This window comes from Ostrea edulis, chromosome 6, assembly GCF_947568905.1.
Source record: "Ostrea edulis chromosome 6, xbOstEdul1.1, whole genome shotgun sequence".
In the NCBI taxonomy this organism is placed as follows: Eukaryota; Metazoa; Mollusca; class Bivalvia; order Ostreida; family Ostreidae; genus Ostrea; species Ostrea edulis.
In genome coordinates, this window is record NC_079169.1 from 39,235,464 (window position 1) to 39,252,900 (window position 17,437).

General features: G+C 35.9%; 1 protein-coding gene across 3 annotated transcripts in view; it reads right to left on the minus strand.

The window, feature by feature from the left end:
- LOC125682956 (phosphatidylinositol 4-phosphate 3-kinase C2 domain-containing subunit alpha-like) overlaps nt 1–15,509 on the minus strand; it is a 372,533-nt gene extending 357,024 nt beyond the window's left edge. For all 3 annotated transcript variants that reach the window (XR_007372745.2, XM_048923599.2, XM_048923598.2), the window contains exon 1: nt 15,203–15,509. The gene's annotated coding sequence lies outside the window, so the exon portion shown is untranslated. The remainder of the gene's footprint in view (nt 1–15,202) is intronic.
- Between the last annotated feature and the right edge of the window lie 1,928 nt (nt 15,510–17,437).

Here is a 17,437-nt window from a genome sequence, read left to right on the forward strand (position 1 = left end):
CTTCACATAAAAATTAAGGTTATACATTATCACAGAAGCTCATTTTAAAGAGTTTATTTGTTTTGTAAACAAAGATTGTGGTATGTTATTGTTTACGAAATTTTCTAAAGAAATGGATCTCAATCTAATTTTATTATATCTTTTGCATTTCAAGCATTTTTGGGGTAAAATTTGTCATCTAAAAGTTAAAATTTGTAACTATGCAAAATTAAGATGCTTTATATTACAAAATCAATATTTCACTTGTTTGTTTGTATACATAAAAAGACTCGAGTCTTTGTTTATATAACACAGATTTAAGGCTAAAATTTTGCTTTTATTCTTGCATGCAGAAGGTCAAATTTTTTGCCGTCAACATTAAATGAGTTATATTTTTAATGTTTACCATCTGAAATGAAAAATATTTTTATCAAAAATCGTGAACCAGTCCCTTTAAAATCCCTTATTGCGTAATCAATGATCATTTTGCTGGCATCAGCAGTTGCAAAACATCAAAACAAACATTTTTGCTTCAATAATGCTTAACAAAATCTTGTTACAGTTTTTTAAATATCTAGAAAATACTTTTGACCCCATTGGCCCTTTATTTGAGGAAATGGCCCCTAAAACTTGATATCGTAGAATAGGTCTTGTCATTATCTACATTTATTATATATGTCTTTACAAATTATTTTTGTATAAAAGAATAAAAACGAAAATGTATCAAATATTGCACCCAAAAATTGTCACACATTTTTGAGTCCAGGCGAGCTTCGGCGTCTTTTGCAACAAACAAAAAAATCACAATATGCCTAATCACATCTACAAAGTCTCCTCTACAATCGCTAAAAATTTGAAGTTGATATCTTTCATAGTTTTCGAGAACACTCCTGGACAAAGTGACCCTCTGAAACTTGGAAAAACGTCAATATCTTACGTAATAAGTGATGTAATCAAAATCAGAAAAACGAGTTTTTAATTTAAGTAAATATCTACCATCCCTGAAAATTTCACAAAAAATCCATTGACGCATATTCGAAAAATTGCACACAAAATTTGTAAGAGAAAAAAATAATAATAATACAGAAAAAAAAACTTACAATAACAAAAAGGTCTTCCGTTGGAAACGGAAGACCTTAATGATTTTCAAGAAATGACCTCTCCTGCCCCTCATTTATGGACATGACCCTTAAACCGTGGTTTTATTAAGTAGATCTCCCAATTATTTACAACTTATGTTCTATATATATCGTTTAACAAAATACCGTCAGTTTTCATCATATATGCATTAGACGGTCTGAGATTTTGGAGAATGTTTCCCTAAAACAAAGGGGGGGGGATTTAAAGACACATGAATCACTATATCAATACGAAAGCATATAGTAGCAAACCCCCGGATGCATAACCAGGATGTACATGTAGTTTACCCTTGGAAACGGAAGACCTTAATAATAATGGAGGGGAAAAAAAGTTTACAATAACAATAAGGTCTTCATTGGAAACAGAACACCTTAGTAAACTGGGCAATCACTAGATGGTCTTCTGTTTTAAACGGAAGACCTTCATAATAATAAACAGTACAATCATTAGGTCTTCCGTTGGAAACAAAAGAGCTTAATAATAATAAGAAACACAGTAAAAACAATATGTTCCCAAACTTTGTTTGGGGAACATAACAAAGCATATCTGCCCGACTTTTTTGTGTTATCTTAACACTATTTTAATAGTTATAATTCTTAAAGAAGTAGGTACAGTTTCTAAAGTCATTTGGCCCAAAATATTGATGATTTCACTTGGAGCTCAAACCCTGGCATTCAAATAAGGAATGGATTAGCAAACCCAAATTCCGCTCAGTTTGATCAGCAAAATGATTTGTGTCATATGACGAGAGCTAGAAGTTGGCATAAAATTGCAAATCCACAAATTTAGGTGGTTTTCTTTTCAGAAAACATACAGCGCATGCATCGAGCAAATTCATATTCAAGTATGTTTTTCATCTTAAAATAATGCACATTTTCATTTTGCTCGACAAATGCGCACATTTTTTCCTGAGCAATAATCTGTATGACATTTGACAGTATTCAAGCTTATTTTGAAAAAAATTAGGTGGGAAATATCTTAATCATGATGTCATAATGCTTTCCAATTAGGAATATCATTCTGATTTTGTTGACATAGTATACCTGGCATGTATTTTACTTTCTTAAATCGCTGATTAAGGTTAATTCCTGACACACTTTATAGAAAGAAAATTTTTGGGCCTTTTTATGTATACAATCGTACCTTAACGTACGTCGCGGGTTTGCTTACGCCATCGTTTTCGGGTACACAAATCCTACGACTCGACGTCTTTTTACGTGCACATTCAATTGTGACGTAACAGTTGTCTGAATAAAGTATACATGGGTCATTGACTGAATATAAAGAACGAAATACTTTACCTTTACTGATATCACATAAATATTACCAACAATTATTATCAAAGTAGAACATACTTCGTTTAATTTTGTTAAGTCTTTTCGTTTCCGGTGCAAAATTTCGGCTAGTAATGTTTTATATTGTTACTGTATAAAGTTTAGCAGCGGACAACTTGGGGAGGTGAGACAGCTGGCGATGTTTGGAATGCTTTTATAAGCGTTTTTAGAACCCGAGAAAACTCGGACGGGAGTTTCCCAGTTAATGAAAGTTTAATTCAGAGATTTGACGCGTTTATGGCAGACATTTGAAAATGGCGAGTTCATAATTTTATTCCTACCCCATCATACGTGAAAATTGGACAACATTGACTAATTAAAAGCGTTAGACAGGGATATCCTATATAGAAATGTTTCAATGTGTCCTGCTGCAATTGTCTCTGAAAACATTTCCAGAACCCCTAGAAAAAATTGAGCAGGAGTTGACTATATGAGTAGGAGAGAGAGAGAGAAAGAGAGAGAGAGAGAGTGAGAGAAATGTGATCATATTTACAAATGAATGCCGGTATTGGAGAACAGCAAACTAACAATACATGTATTCTAGCAAAGTTGAACCTTACAACTGCCCACCTCAAGGAGTGTTTGAAACTCGCTGTAAAATTAGCTAGACATGCAGGGCTGACTGCTTGTAAAAATTGTTAGCCCTGCCATAGACCTACTTGCCCTGCATATTTTAGAATTACTTTTGCATGTGTTGCTACATGTATCTATCTTCTAATGAAGTACGATGGACCTAATTTGTTTCTAGTACATTATATTGTATTAAATTTTTTATATACGGTAGGATATGCAGTAAAATATGTACTCAATTGACGAGGTCTGTCCATTTAGTTACAGGTACAATAATGAAGTTGATTCATCTAAGTTTTATTTAGCAGAAATTTTATCACGTCCGATCGGGCGACTATACCAAGAAATTTATTCGCCTATGGTAAATTACATGCGTCTCGGGCGGTCGGGCGCACGGTTATTTCAAACACTGCAATATGGGCTCAAGACTCTAAATGTATATCAAAGAACAAGAATGTGAAGTTGGTTGAAAATTAGAAAAAATAGTTGACGTTTTAAGTGAATCTGCAATACAAGTTACAAATAATTATAATTTTAAACCGCGTTCATGTTTTCGAGGGGTTATTTGGCTTGGGAAAGTGAGCATTTCTATGTGTTTGTGAGGGGGGTTTTAGATAAACATAAATATATTGTAAAATAGAAACAATTTTAGTTGTATTTCTGGTTAGAATATTAAGACATGATTAAACTACATGTATATGAAAATTTAATCTTAATGGGATTCAAAAATAAAATTACAATATTACATGTACTCTAGGCTATATTAGTTTATTCATTGTTAATGCGATCATGCGATCGCAAAAGAAGAAAATAATTTCAAATATTAGCCGCGCAACACAATTTAGATATATAGCGCAATACATGTACACATTTATATATATGAAGAAATTTTGCGATATACATTTTGTAAATAATTGATCATTTTGTCCATACATATTTGATTTCCCCTTCAATAACGTTGTTTTGAGTTCTTTTTGAAGTGATGCATGAAAAGTAAATGAATAACGTTGTTGAATGACGTCGCGAACATTTGTAACGTTATTTGTTAAAAATTGTTGCTTTGATGGTTTTTATCAAACTTTGACATATTTTTCTTTAAAAAACGAACTCGAATACCCCATAATTTTTTTCATAAATATTTTTCAAATTGTCGCTTTGACATTAATTTTATCAAGATGAACAGCACAAAATTCTGTCTATTTTAAGTAGAATTAAGCATGCAATGAATAAAGTCAATCACTATTATTTTCTATATAATTCAATGGAAAACAGTGTCGCTACCGTTAAAACAATGGTATGTTGAAGACGTAATTACCAAAAGACTGCTGTTGAATGAAAAACAATTTTCACAGAGTAGTATACATTGTCAAGATACATCGGTCAAATTTTCAGATGGGGTTTTCGAGTGAGAAAAAATGGTCTGTAAACCCGCAACCTACGTTAATTGTTCTTTCCAATGCAAGATGAAGATAATGAACAGTGATCAATCTCATAACTCCTATAAGCAATACAAAATAGATAGTTGGGCAAACACGGACCCCTGGACACACCTATAGAGGTGGGATAAGATGCCTAGGAGGAGTAAGTTCCATTCTGTTTTCTGTTCTGCATTTTAGCAACACCCTGGCATAGCCTTCGCAAACTCTGGAAAACGGGTAAATGCTGCTGTAACTGGTGATGATTTACACTTCAACCCGACCGACATTTTTTAAAATATCAACTCCGTTATGCCTGGATTTACATAATAGACGTGTTATTTCCATAACTTTAATATTAATGCATGCATCTGTCACAAAGAAATTTTAATCCATTTTCATATGTTCCCTGTCCTGGGTTTGAACTATGAATGTAGAAAAGAATCAAAAATATATTAAAGTAGGAAAATTTGGAAAAATTAGTACACACGCATTTGGTCTCTCAGAGAGCTTTTTGAAATAGCCAAAATAAGTATTCTTATTGATATCAACATAGCATATGTTTAATCAAAAGTGATATGACAAAATGCTTTTCAAAGAACAAAATTCACATTTACTAAATTTTCCACCTTTAGATTTTCAATTTCTTTCTACCGCCAATCAGGATAAAAATTAGTTTACTCATGAATAATGCAAACGTGTGAAAATTATGGAAGTGATAATTTCCTTATGACAGATGCATCTATATTAGATGTTATAACTGTAGAAATGTTGTGAATTTGACAGCATTAGATCAGCACCTCGTGCACTTCTGCTGTAGCGGATGCATTACTTCACATATCTGATCTCTGCAGCTTGAGCTTTTCTGCCTGGCAGCGAGTGCAGATGTGTATTATTGTATTGTTTTTGTATATGCGTCCCATAAACTTTATTATACATTGACAAGCCTTCGAGTTATTACCTGCAGGAAACCCCGCCAATACCCTTAGGAAGAATAACCGAGAAAAGACTATATTGACACTGCGAGCAGGAAGATATGATTCTCGGCAGGACACACATGTTTAACATTGTGACAGCCATGTTGGGTTTTAGTCACATGATATTTGTCAGAGCATGATAAGTCAATGTCATTATGTCTCGTGTGATAATGTGGAGCAATGGTAAGGGGATAGACCATTGCTCACTGTTTGAGGGGTGGCATGGTGAACCTTGGGTAGTAGGGTCCCCAGATAACCACCAGCTGGGTTGGAGGATAAGTTGCCTGTCGCATGGTAGCATGGGTCAAGTGTTAATTGAATCTCCAGGTAACTACAAAGAGGGTAGGGGGATGGGTTTGACACATGGAATGTGGCACAGTGAACCTCAGTGTAAAGGGTCTCCAGGTAACACAGTGGTGACTTCAGGTCATGGGAATACATGTATATAATCATAGTGATGTTTGAAGGACATTATTAAAGAGGGGGATATCACTTTGTACCTGTCGATCGATCGGTCGGTATGTCGGTCACATGTTGTCCGCTCAATATCTTGAGAACCATTCACTTGATCATGATGATATTTCATAATTATGTAGGTTGGTTATGAGTAGAAGAGGACCCTATTGTTTTTCAGGTCAAAAGGTCAAGTCAGTCTACTCTGGACATAGGAAGACATTGTCTACTCAATATCTTGAGAACCCTCTGCTAGACGGACATCAAACTTGATACACTGGTACATCCAAAGAAGTAGATGGCCCCTATTGATTTTGAGGTCACTTGGTCAAAGGTTAAGGGTCAAACTGGGCATAGGAATATACTGACCACTCAATATCTTGAGAACATTTTGCTTGGCAGACATCAAACTTGGTACACTGGTACATCTTCAGAAGAAGATGACCCCTAGTGATTTTAGGTCACATGGTCAAAGGTCACAGGTCAAACTGGACATAGGAAGATACTGTCCGCACAATATCTTAAGAACCCTTTGCTTGACAGACATCAAACTTGGTACACTAGTACATCTTTGGGAGAAAATGACCCCTATTGATTTTGAGGTCACATGGGCAAAGGTCAAGGGTCAAACTGGACATGAGAATATACTGTCCATTCAATATCTTGAGAACGCTTTGCTTGACAGACATCAAACTTGGTACACATGTACATATTCAGGATAAGATGACCCCTATTGATTTTGATGCAACATGATTAAGGGTCAAACTGGACATAGTAATATATTATTTCCTATATCTTAAGAATTAATTGCTTGATTGACACCAAACTTGGTACACTGGTACAGCATAAGGAGTAGATGGTCCCTATTGATTTTTAGGTCACATGGTCAATCCACTTTTGACATAGTAAGATATTGTCTGCACAATATTTTGAATTCATGACACTACTATCAATTAAATGATGCATGTGTATTTATAACCCTTTTCAATTTTGCACCATGGGGGGCTAAATGTTTTACAAACAAATCTTGTTAGGGTTTGATAATAATGTGATTCATGAGGAAATGAATTCCTTTAAAGAGTGGCGGTAGGATACATTGGCGCAAGTACGTAATACATTGAGTCAATTCTTGCAAACTTTTGTTGATTCCTACCCCCGTTACAGTCTAGGATTGTAGGGCATGGGGATCTCGGTCAGACTGTTTGAGTGAAGTTCATCCCTCTGAAGTCAGGTCAAATCGGGTGTTTGTAAATTAGACTCTCAAGGGTTTGTTACTCCAGTCAGTGATAGTACTGTTAATTTTAGTAGGTTTTCTCAGCTCGAGGGCCAATGTTTAGATAATAGTATCTCCGATGGGCAGAGGTCATTGATAATTCAATGACTATTCATTTAGGCTTAAGTGGACAACAGAGGTCATACAAAAGGATGGGTTCTAATACGGACTATCGGGTCCAGTGTCAGTCTGAGCCATTAGATTTGTCTGTGGGTAAGAGGTCAGAAGTGATGTGTAGTTGTGTGGTAGGGGCAGTAGAGGGCATAATACTGACTGAAGTTGTAAAGGGGTCATTGGATTTGTCAACGGAAGGCCAAGAGTCAACAATCGAGTTTGAGGAGCCAGGTAACTCTATGCCAGAGACAGGAATGCACAGTTAGAGTGAACCTTCAAAGACAGTGGTGGATTTTCAATTTATCTGATGACGAGGTCAATCATAAAGTCATTTGTTTCAGTTGAAGGGATACCAATGATGCTGGACAGTACTCAGGGCTCAACATTAACTTTTTGTCCTACTTGTCCATTCGGAATAGGGACAAAGATATTTACTTGTCCGAACTTCAACCTCACTTGTCTGAAAAAATTTCCAAAAAGATCTAATATTGTCAACTTGAAAACTGTGTTTAATTTACTGAAGATATAGTCCATTTTTATACCTGCTTGATTGAAATTTGATGTTATTCACTTGATAAAAACAACACAGAAAACAAAACTTTATCTAGACTTCCTTTCTTGAATCAATGACTTCGTAAGATCCATTGGATAATTGAAAGTAGTACGTGGCGTCGGTGGCCTAGTGGTTAGGCCGTCAGACTCTCGACCGAAAGGTCGTGGGTTCGAGTCCTGGCCGCAGCAGGGCTGACGTTGTGTCCTTGGGAAAGGCACTTTACATGAATTTCCTCACTCCACCCAAGTGTAAAAGGTGTACCTGGCTATAAACAGTGAAAGATATTGTTAGAATGTTAGTGCTCTAGCGCTTGTAATGGCAGCTTGCACTGTATGCTTCCTAAGAGGCTGAGAAAGTTCTAGATTGATATAAGGTCTGCTGGGGTAATAATGTACATTGATTATTGTAAAGTGCTTTGAGCAGCATACGCTGGAAAAGGCGCTATATAAAACCAATCATTATTATTATTATTATTGCGCAATAAGTGAACACCGATCCCGATCGAGTGTGAGCTAGTTTACATAGCGATTGATATCGGGATTGAAGTTCATTTTTCATGCATTACTTCCGACTCTGAACTACTGATAAACTATTCACCAAATTGTTTGGAGACTTCTTTACATAAAAAAAGCACTTGTCCAATCGAACAAGTGCCCGTCAATATTCACTTGTCCGAAAAAAAATTTCCACTGGTTCCGGACAAGCCTTAATGTTGAGCCCTGGTACTGTGTCAGAATCAGAGGAATGTGCTGTGGTCAGCGATGATTCTGTGAACTTTCAAAATATCTGAAATAGACTGGGGGTCGAGGGGGCTGCCTTAAGGAATTTTGGTTTCTGCAAGCCCAAAATAAGCCTAAAAATGTGTGACAAAGAGCGAAAATAATAGTACCAATTTCCATGGGTCCATGGAATTCGCAGAAACACCAAAAACAACTGATAATTACCAAAACATCACAGAATGTATCAAAAACACCAATGTATCGCTAAAATACACCCACAGGGAGCCAGACCACACTCATACACATACATTACCAGTTTCATTTATATTGATTAAAAATTTAATGATTTATGTCTAGTATTTCAGATTGCATTTCTCGGCAGCATCGTTGTGCAAGAGGACGGTGATGTCATATATCATTTTATAACATTTATTCACAATCACATTGCAACTAGAACTTCTTCAAGAGGAAAAAAATATAAGCTATGTCTGATAAAGTTGCTATAAAAAGCACGACAATTATTGTGGAGCATCTACATGTTGTTGAACAAGAGGACACAGGCCTTATCAGTCACCTGAATACTAGCAAAAAAGTATCACTACTTCATGAGCTATGAAATCTAGAAAAAAATTCCTGTTCTGAATACCTAAGCTAAATTCTAATGTTCAGCAACAATATAAAGCAAAATGTGTTCTTAAAACTTCACTGCCCTCAAAAGTGCATACACTGAAGAAAGGCTTTAAATAATAGGTGTATGAACATTGAAACATCAAAAGATATGACTAATTTGGACTGCATGGTTATGAAATTCACCATTTTTTGTACATTCTATTTTGCTATTCCTAAATATGCATTTAGATTTTATACAGTATCAGCAAATTTACACATACATACTATTATACTACCCTGGGGTTCTGTGGCCCTAACCTGGGGTCAGAACCCTTACTTTGGAGAAAATCAAATTTACAATTTTGGTACAGTGGAGCCTCGGTAATCCGGACGCTTCACCTTCCGGACGATTTTTCTAAGGAACGAAATTTTTATACATTATTTTGCATCATTAATCCGGAAATTCGCGTTCCGGATCCGGACGGTCACTTTTTACTACAAAACGTTATAATGCTTTGAAAATTGTACCGTTAATCCGGACGGTAATTTTGTTTAGGGAAGGTCTGTGTCGGACACTTCTAGCAAGGCGTAAATTATAAAGAAAACAAGCCAAACTGTCTAATGGAAGCGATTACCTGTACCCTGTCAACACCTCCCTCCAATTAGGTGGTGTGTGCTTATAAGTCCGTTAGATAGCACGTGCCGATCGAGACATTGTATTGCCAATTTTCGCACATGAGATTTTTATTGCGTGTAGTGTTGAATTTTGTAAATAAATCTGTTAGTAGCATATTATTTTTATAGTCTTGATCAATACCCTAATAGTATTACTAAATTAAACATCATGCCGTAATGATAATTTTTTAATTGCTACACATATCAGTTGTACTGATTCGTAAATTGATATCGGCTTATTCAAATCTAAAGAGTGTAGATTCTGGATTTTATACTGTTGATTGGCGTGAAATATACATGAATGTTCATTCACATGTATATGTAGTATAAGTTTTTAACGTTTAGAATGTCACGCATGTAGAATGTACCTGTGTACGATTGATTCTTGTTACGATGTTGTAGAGCTTTATTGCTTTCGAATTTTTAACTCTGGGTAGAAGTGAGAAAATTACCATTTTAAGGAAAATGACAATTAAATTCTGTATGTAACTGTAATGTTAGTTTCACCCGAGTTTTGTTCCGTTATTATCGCATCATGAAAATAATAGGTGCGCGTGTCTAGGTCAAAGCAGTAGTAGGTCTTGATATTACGAGCTTAAATGATTTTGTTCTCCCGATATTGTCTTGGATAATTATAGAATAAGAAATATGAACTCTGGCAGATTGAATTTTGGTTAAAGAATGTTGTCAACTGACATGATAATCACGAAAGTCTTATATCAACTTTGGACGGTGAAGATTGTTTTAACAGACCGCCGAACCCGTGAATCGTGACAGATGGAAATTACCGGCCTCTTTAAGAAGTAAATTTGTGATAAAATGTTTGAAGTGTAAATGATTATGTTAGTTACTAATGATTTATTTACCTATAGTTACATAAAGTGCTTCATTATTTGTTTTAGTGCATACGGTTCACAGTTTTGTATATTTATATGTAGGGGTCATATGTATGTACAATGTAAACACAGGCAAATACACTGAACACGTACATTAAATTTTAGTGCTTTGAAATACATGTAAATGTTAACATTATCATAATTTATTTGCTAATGCAAATGGTTAAATCCAATGATATAATGTGTTTAATTCACTATGCATCAATAAAGTAGGCACGTATTGGTTACTTATGCAAAGGTAGAAAATATGCGATTCAATTATCCGGACGTTTCATTTATCTGGACGATTTTGCTGGGAACCAAAGTGTCCGGATTAACGAGGCTCCACTGTAAATGACTACCTGCTCTATCCATTCAGCCCTATATACCAAGTTTGGCCCTGCCCTGGGGTCATAACCCCTACCTCGGGGATCATGAAATTTACAATTTTAGTAGAGGCCTTCCTGCTCTACATCACTATTCATTTAGTTTTTCTTACATGTGTGTGGTTCTTGAGAAGAAGATTTTTGAAAATTGGTCAATTTTTGCCCCGCCCCTAAGGCCCCACAGGTGCAGGAATTCTGAAATTTACAATTCATGTTCCCCTTCTTCCAAATATATCTTTCATACCAGATTTGAAAAGAATTGGAATGATAGTTATCAAGAAGAAGTTAAAAATGTCTATTGTTCACACATTCAATAACTGCATAACCATTTTGGCCCCACCCCGATACCAAAACCCCTATCCCTGGGATTATCAAATTTACAATTTTGGTAAAAGACTACTTGTTCTTTCTAAATATATTTACTTTCAATTTAGTATCCATAACACTATAAAGACGTTATTTAAGTGTTTTACACATAAACACTATATACCAAGTTTGGCCCCGCCCTGGGGTCAGAACCCCTACCCCGGGGATCATGAAATTTACAATTTTGGTAGAAGCCTTCCTGCTCTACATTATATGCATTTAGTTTTTCCTACATGTGTGTGGTTCTTTAGAAGAAGATATTTGAAAATTGGTCAATTTTGAGCAGATTTTGCCCCACCCCTGAGGCCCCAGGGGTGCAGGAATCCTGAAATTTACATTTTTATGTCCCCCTTGTCCCAATGATGCCTCATACCAGATTTGAAAAGAATTGGAATGGTAGTTATCAAGAAGTTAAAAATATTCAATTGTTAATGCACGACGGACGACAACGGACGAAAACCAATTGCAATAAAAATATATATTGTTGTAAACTAAAGGGGAGGGAGATAAATGATTATGTTGACATACTGTTCAAGCACCTGTGTTTACATATTCAACTTCCTTTTTTATGTCTGAACTACGATTTTTCAACCATGTGATAGGCCACACAATCGGAAGTAGAATGAAATGTGTGATATTGATCGAAAGCCACGCACGGAGTGGGCTTACAATTTCTGGGAAAGAACATTTGTTGTACAAAAGCAAGTTATCTATACCAAACGAAGTTTTTGTTTGCACAAAAGCCAATAAACAACTCAGATATGATCCCTTTTTGTTTGCTAATATCTACCGGACAGTTTGTCAGCTGAGTTTCTAAGTTTTACCAGACAAATCAAAAATTCACCGGAGATATCTGGTAGTCCAGCGTCTTTCGCTAACTCTGTTAGATCAGCACCTCATGCACTTCTGCTGTAGTGGATGCATTACTTCACATATCTGATCCCTGCAGCTCGAGCTTTTCTACCTGGCAGTCTGACAGCGAGTGCAGATATGTATTATTGCATTGTTTTTGAATGTGCGTTCCATAAACTTTGTTATATAATACATTGGCAAGCCTTCGAGCTATCATTACCTGTGGGAACCCCCACAGATGTCCTAAGGGAGAATAACCAGGAAAAGACTATAGAAATAAGTGTTTTATTATGTAAAATCAGGCACATTTTAAAAGTAAAAGCATCGGTCAAAGCATCAACCATCACAACATTTATACATTTTCAAGAATCAAAACATGAAGGTTATATAGATTAAGGTGGCTCGATCACTACACCCAGATATAGTTTCTCAAATCAGTACAAATTGATTGATTGATTGAATATTGTTTAACATCCCTCTCGAGAATATTTCACTCATGTGGAGACATCACCATTGCCAGTGAAGGGCTGCAAAATTAGTCCTATGCTCGGCGCTTATGGCCTTTGAGTAGGGAGGGATCTTTATCGTGCCACACCTGCTGTGACACGGGACCTCGGTTTTGGTGGTCTCATCCGAAGGATCGCCTTTTACGACAAGCAAGGGGTACTGAGGACCTATTCTAACCCGGATCCCCAAGGAACAGTACGAATTGATTTAATCATAAAAGATATAATGATATATAATAAGTGTATATGCCAAAAAGGCAGAAAATATGTAAATTTGGATAAACCCATGATTTTCAAAAAATTATTTCAAATTAACACAAATGAACAAAAGACTGGCAGATTTGAATTCAAGATCTGCCATTCACCAGCCCAATGCTTAAACCACTTAGCTATGATGATAGACAAACGAATTGATCGATACTAGTGATGGGCAATCGGACCAAAAACCACAATCGATTATCGGCAATAATCGGACACATGTAATCGATTATAATCGGAATTGGCATTTAAGTGTTTTCCCCTCAAATTAGATGTAACAGAATCATTAAATTTATGGAAACAACATTTGAATTTTTCTTTGTTTCATTTATTCACTGGTAAATAAATCAGAATTCCAATATATCAAGTAATGGAATTTATCTATAATCTCAATGTATTGTAGATATCAGAGATAGGCTCCTTTATTTGACTGTTGAATGTCATTGTTGTTACCGTCCTTCATATCTCCCGCCATTTTGTTTGCTTATTTTTGATCGGGTTTGACATACAGAAAATAAAATTTGAACAAAGTTGAAGTGACGTCCGGATTTTGTTTGGTCAACGATATTGGCGACTTTTATTTTGTAATCGATTAGTAGCATCGTAGGTCTCTGAACGACCGACAATCGATCATCGGCGACAATCGTTTCATCACTAATCGATACAAATAATTTCACAAAACAAATTAAGTGGATACATGTACATTAGGCTTTGCCTGTCCACTTCTCGAGAGAGAAGTACTGGAAATGCTTAAATGGCATATAGATCCAGAGAAGGGATCGCGGGTTATATTTATACTTTCAAGAAAGTAAGAAATGTTAAAGCCCTTGAATTGTCAGATTCAATCTAGAATTGAACAGGTTGGGAACACTTCCCCTATAGCGAGATATTCTTGCTAAAACGCAATTATCCCTCTTTAGCGAGAAATAAACATTACCAAAAACAGGAGTTTTGGCGTCTTTATTGAAAATAATGGCAAATCCCGTGTAACGCTGAATAAGTGCGACACGCACTCAACATGATACCAATTGTTTCTATGAAATTGACAACATAATAATGAAATTGCATATCAAAGTTGCTGCGTAAGAGGGAAGCAGTCTGAAATCCAATACACATCGTGAGTGTTTTTGTTTTGATTCGTATATTTGCAGAAGTATCAAACATTTTAGCACTTTTTCTTCTTTTCACGTGAATCACGAAAAGATGTACTCCGCGGGTGTTTTTCTCTGTTGTACGCGATATATTTATTCTCGCTAGAGAGGGATAATCGCGTTTTAGCGAGAATATCTCGCTATAGATAGAATGTTTTATCGCTAAAATGATAATGTCCTACGGACCCGATTTAACGATAGAATGCGTCCTATATACCTGCAATGTAGCAAAATGAAAATTGCACACAGTGCATGTTTCGGTAAAATTATGTAACACATCACTCATATGCATTTGGAAAGTTATCTTAACGACCCACTTGGGCCGTTCTTATTTGCAAATTAGGTAAGCGTTCGTTTTTGGAAAACAGCATGCAGCAGGGTGTTCCGATGGCAGTTTCCGGTAAAATGGCAGTCAGTTCGAATCGAGAAAAGTGACATTTCAAAGTGTTGAGTTTACAATATTATTATACGATTTTTTACAGTGTTAAGGACTTACAAATTACCAATGAGGTTAGTTGTATATAAATTTAACTTTAAATGTACGCGTTTATTCTTTGATAATTTTAAACTCGTTTTGGAGCGATTCCGCAATTTTCTGCTACATTACGGGTATATGGGAGGTATTCTAACTGTGGTGAGGGCCTGTCCCGAGACACAGTTAGATTATTCTAACTAATCTCGCTATAGGGGAAGTGTTCCCAACCTGTTGAATGTTCTATCGTTAAAATGATGTCCTATGGACCCAATGAGGTCCCATTGTCCCTAGACACAGTTTGATTATTCTAACTAGATTCAATCTAATTAAAATTAGATCTTTGATCGGATCAAAGGTAGACTGATATTGATTGGAACCCTAGTAAGTAGTTCAAATTTGCTCAGAGTAGGCTAAATTCCTGGATCCGTGCACGAAGATTGGAATTTTACGTTCATCCTAATGGCAACACTGTTAACATTGTATTTAACGAAATCTAAAATTAAGGACAAAAAGATACATTACCTTCAGCTGGACACATCCAAATATACGTCAAAATACAACAGTTTAATAGTTCGTATTTAAAAGCCATAAGTTTTCTCTCTACCCACTTCCGCCCTTCCGTCACTCAATTTTACGGCAAGCGGTAAATGTAGTACGACCGAAACCCAAAAGTCTCGGATAGCGATTTTTGCATGATTTCTCTCTTAATAGTGGATAGAATGGCATCAACAATGTTGTGATAACTATTTGTGACCTATTAAACAAGAATCATATAACTTTTTCTGGGAATTTTATGGCGAAGGTACTACCAAGAAAAAGGAATTCTGGACGTTTCGGCACCAAGACCTTTCGACACCAAGACGTTTCGACACCAGCATAGACGTTTCGGCAAAAATCTTGAGTTTTACTAACATTATATTGTAAATTTGAGGTGAAATTGGCCTCTCTGAATCGGCCAACATGTAGGACGTTTGGGCACCTGTTATTTTTGTACATTTGATTAGAGTTTACTTTTGTACTGAGTTGCATTGTGCATGGTATTTATTCATTTCCTTTAGATTACAGTTAGATCTAATGATAAATATATTTATTTTGAGATAATCTTTTCATGGAAACAGATCACTGAAAGAGACAATATTTGTCGAAAAGCGTATCTTATGAATAAAAACCGTGTAAGGCCTGGATCAAGGTGGTTGACTTGTTAGTCCTCGAGGGTTTCAAAAGTCCAGTAGCTATTTACTTCGTTACTAGCTTGAAAATATGGATATGATTTGAATTCAATTGTTATGATAAAATGTAGAAATTTGTTTCAAATTAAGGACTCTCTCTCTCTCTCTCTCTCTCTCTCTCTCTCTCTCTCTCTCATAGCTCTGATCTTTGGACGAATTTGACTCCAGTTATTGGCACTCGATCTTTTTCTTCTCCAACTCTTCAAAGTTTATCATCATTTCGGATTTCCAACGTTTTAGGCTTCAGCATTACTGAAGGGACATTATTGACATTATTTGTCGAATTGCGCATCTGGTGTATCAAAATTGGTACCGTTTAAGTTTTACATTAAAACAAGGAACACTGTTAAATTTTAATTCTGTACTATATTTTTACTACAATACAGACGACCCAGTATATTAGCACAAAAACTAATACACAACTGACACAGTACATATATGAAGAAAAAGCACTAGATGATATTGCATACCAATGATAATGGTACCTTCACACTCACGGATTTTTCTTACGAATCCTTACGTATTCCACAATACCGTAGAAGTACACCGATTGTTACGATTTAGACACTTTAAAGAACATTTTAAGAGTATTTACGGGCCATTTACGGCTTATTACGAGTTCTTGCGATGCATTTACGGCACACATTTACGATTTGTTCCGAGTGAACACAGATAAATACGAGCAATTTACGACATTTTACGAGCTTTTTAGGGATTGTTACGAGTATTTTATTAAAATTCACGATTTAGCTTAGCTTTTACGTGTAAATCACGACCTGTTGATAACGTGCTGTTACGAATAGTTAGGAGTTATTTACGATTGTTTACGTTTTTGACCCAAAAGTGTTCGCAATTGGCTTTGTATCATCATGCTCGTAATGACTCTGAACAATCCGCAAAGTGATTGTAACCCGACGTGAATGAAATCGTAAATATCACTTAGACATTCGCAACAATCCGTAAACAACTCGTAAACTATCCGTAACATATCGTAAACTAACCGCAAACATTCGTAAAAAAAAACTTTTTACGAGTGTTTTACGGATTCTTACAAATGTACGAGCAGTTTACGTGTTCTTGCGACCAGTTTACGATACTTACGGATTCTTACAAGTTATTTACGGGTTATAAACAGAAACTGAAATCTGTGGACAATCGTGAAATTTTTTTTGACATGTCAAAAACTTTGCCCCTACTTTCACGGATCCTTACGAGTGTGTGCGAGTTTTGACGAGTTATTAACGGATACCGACGAGTGATTTACGAATGCTTGCGATTGACTACGAGTCGGAGATCCGTAAGGACTCGTAAGAAAAATCCGTGAATGTGAAGGTGGTATAAGGCATGTTAAATGTGAAATTTAATATTATTTGTTTCAAAATTAACCTCTGTAGTTCCGCTGCAGTCAGCATATGTCCACTCAAAACTCTCCTGTTGTCTAGCCAGTTCCCGATACCGTTGTCTACTGATTCCTGTAAATTATCAGAAATTAAGCATTCATCAGACTGATTAATGATATTATTAATGA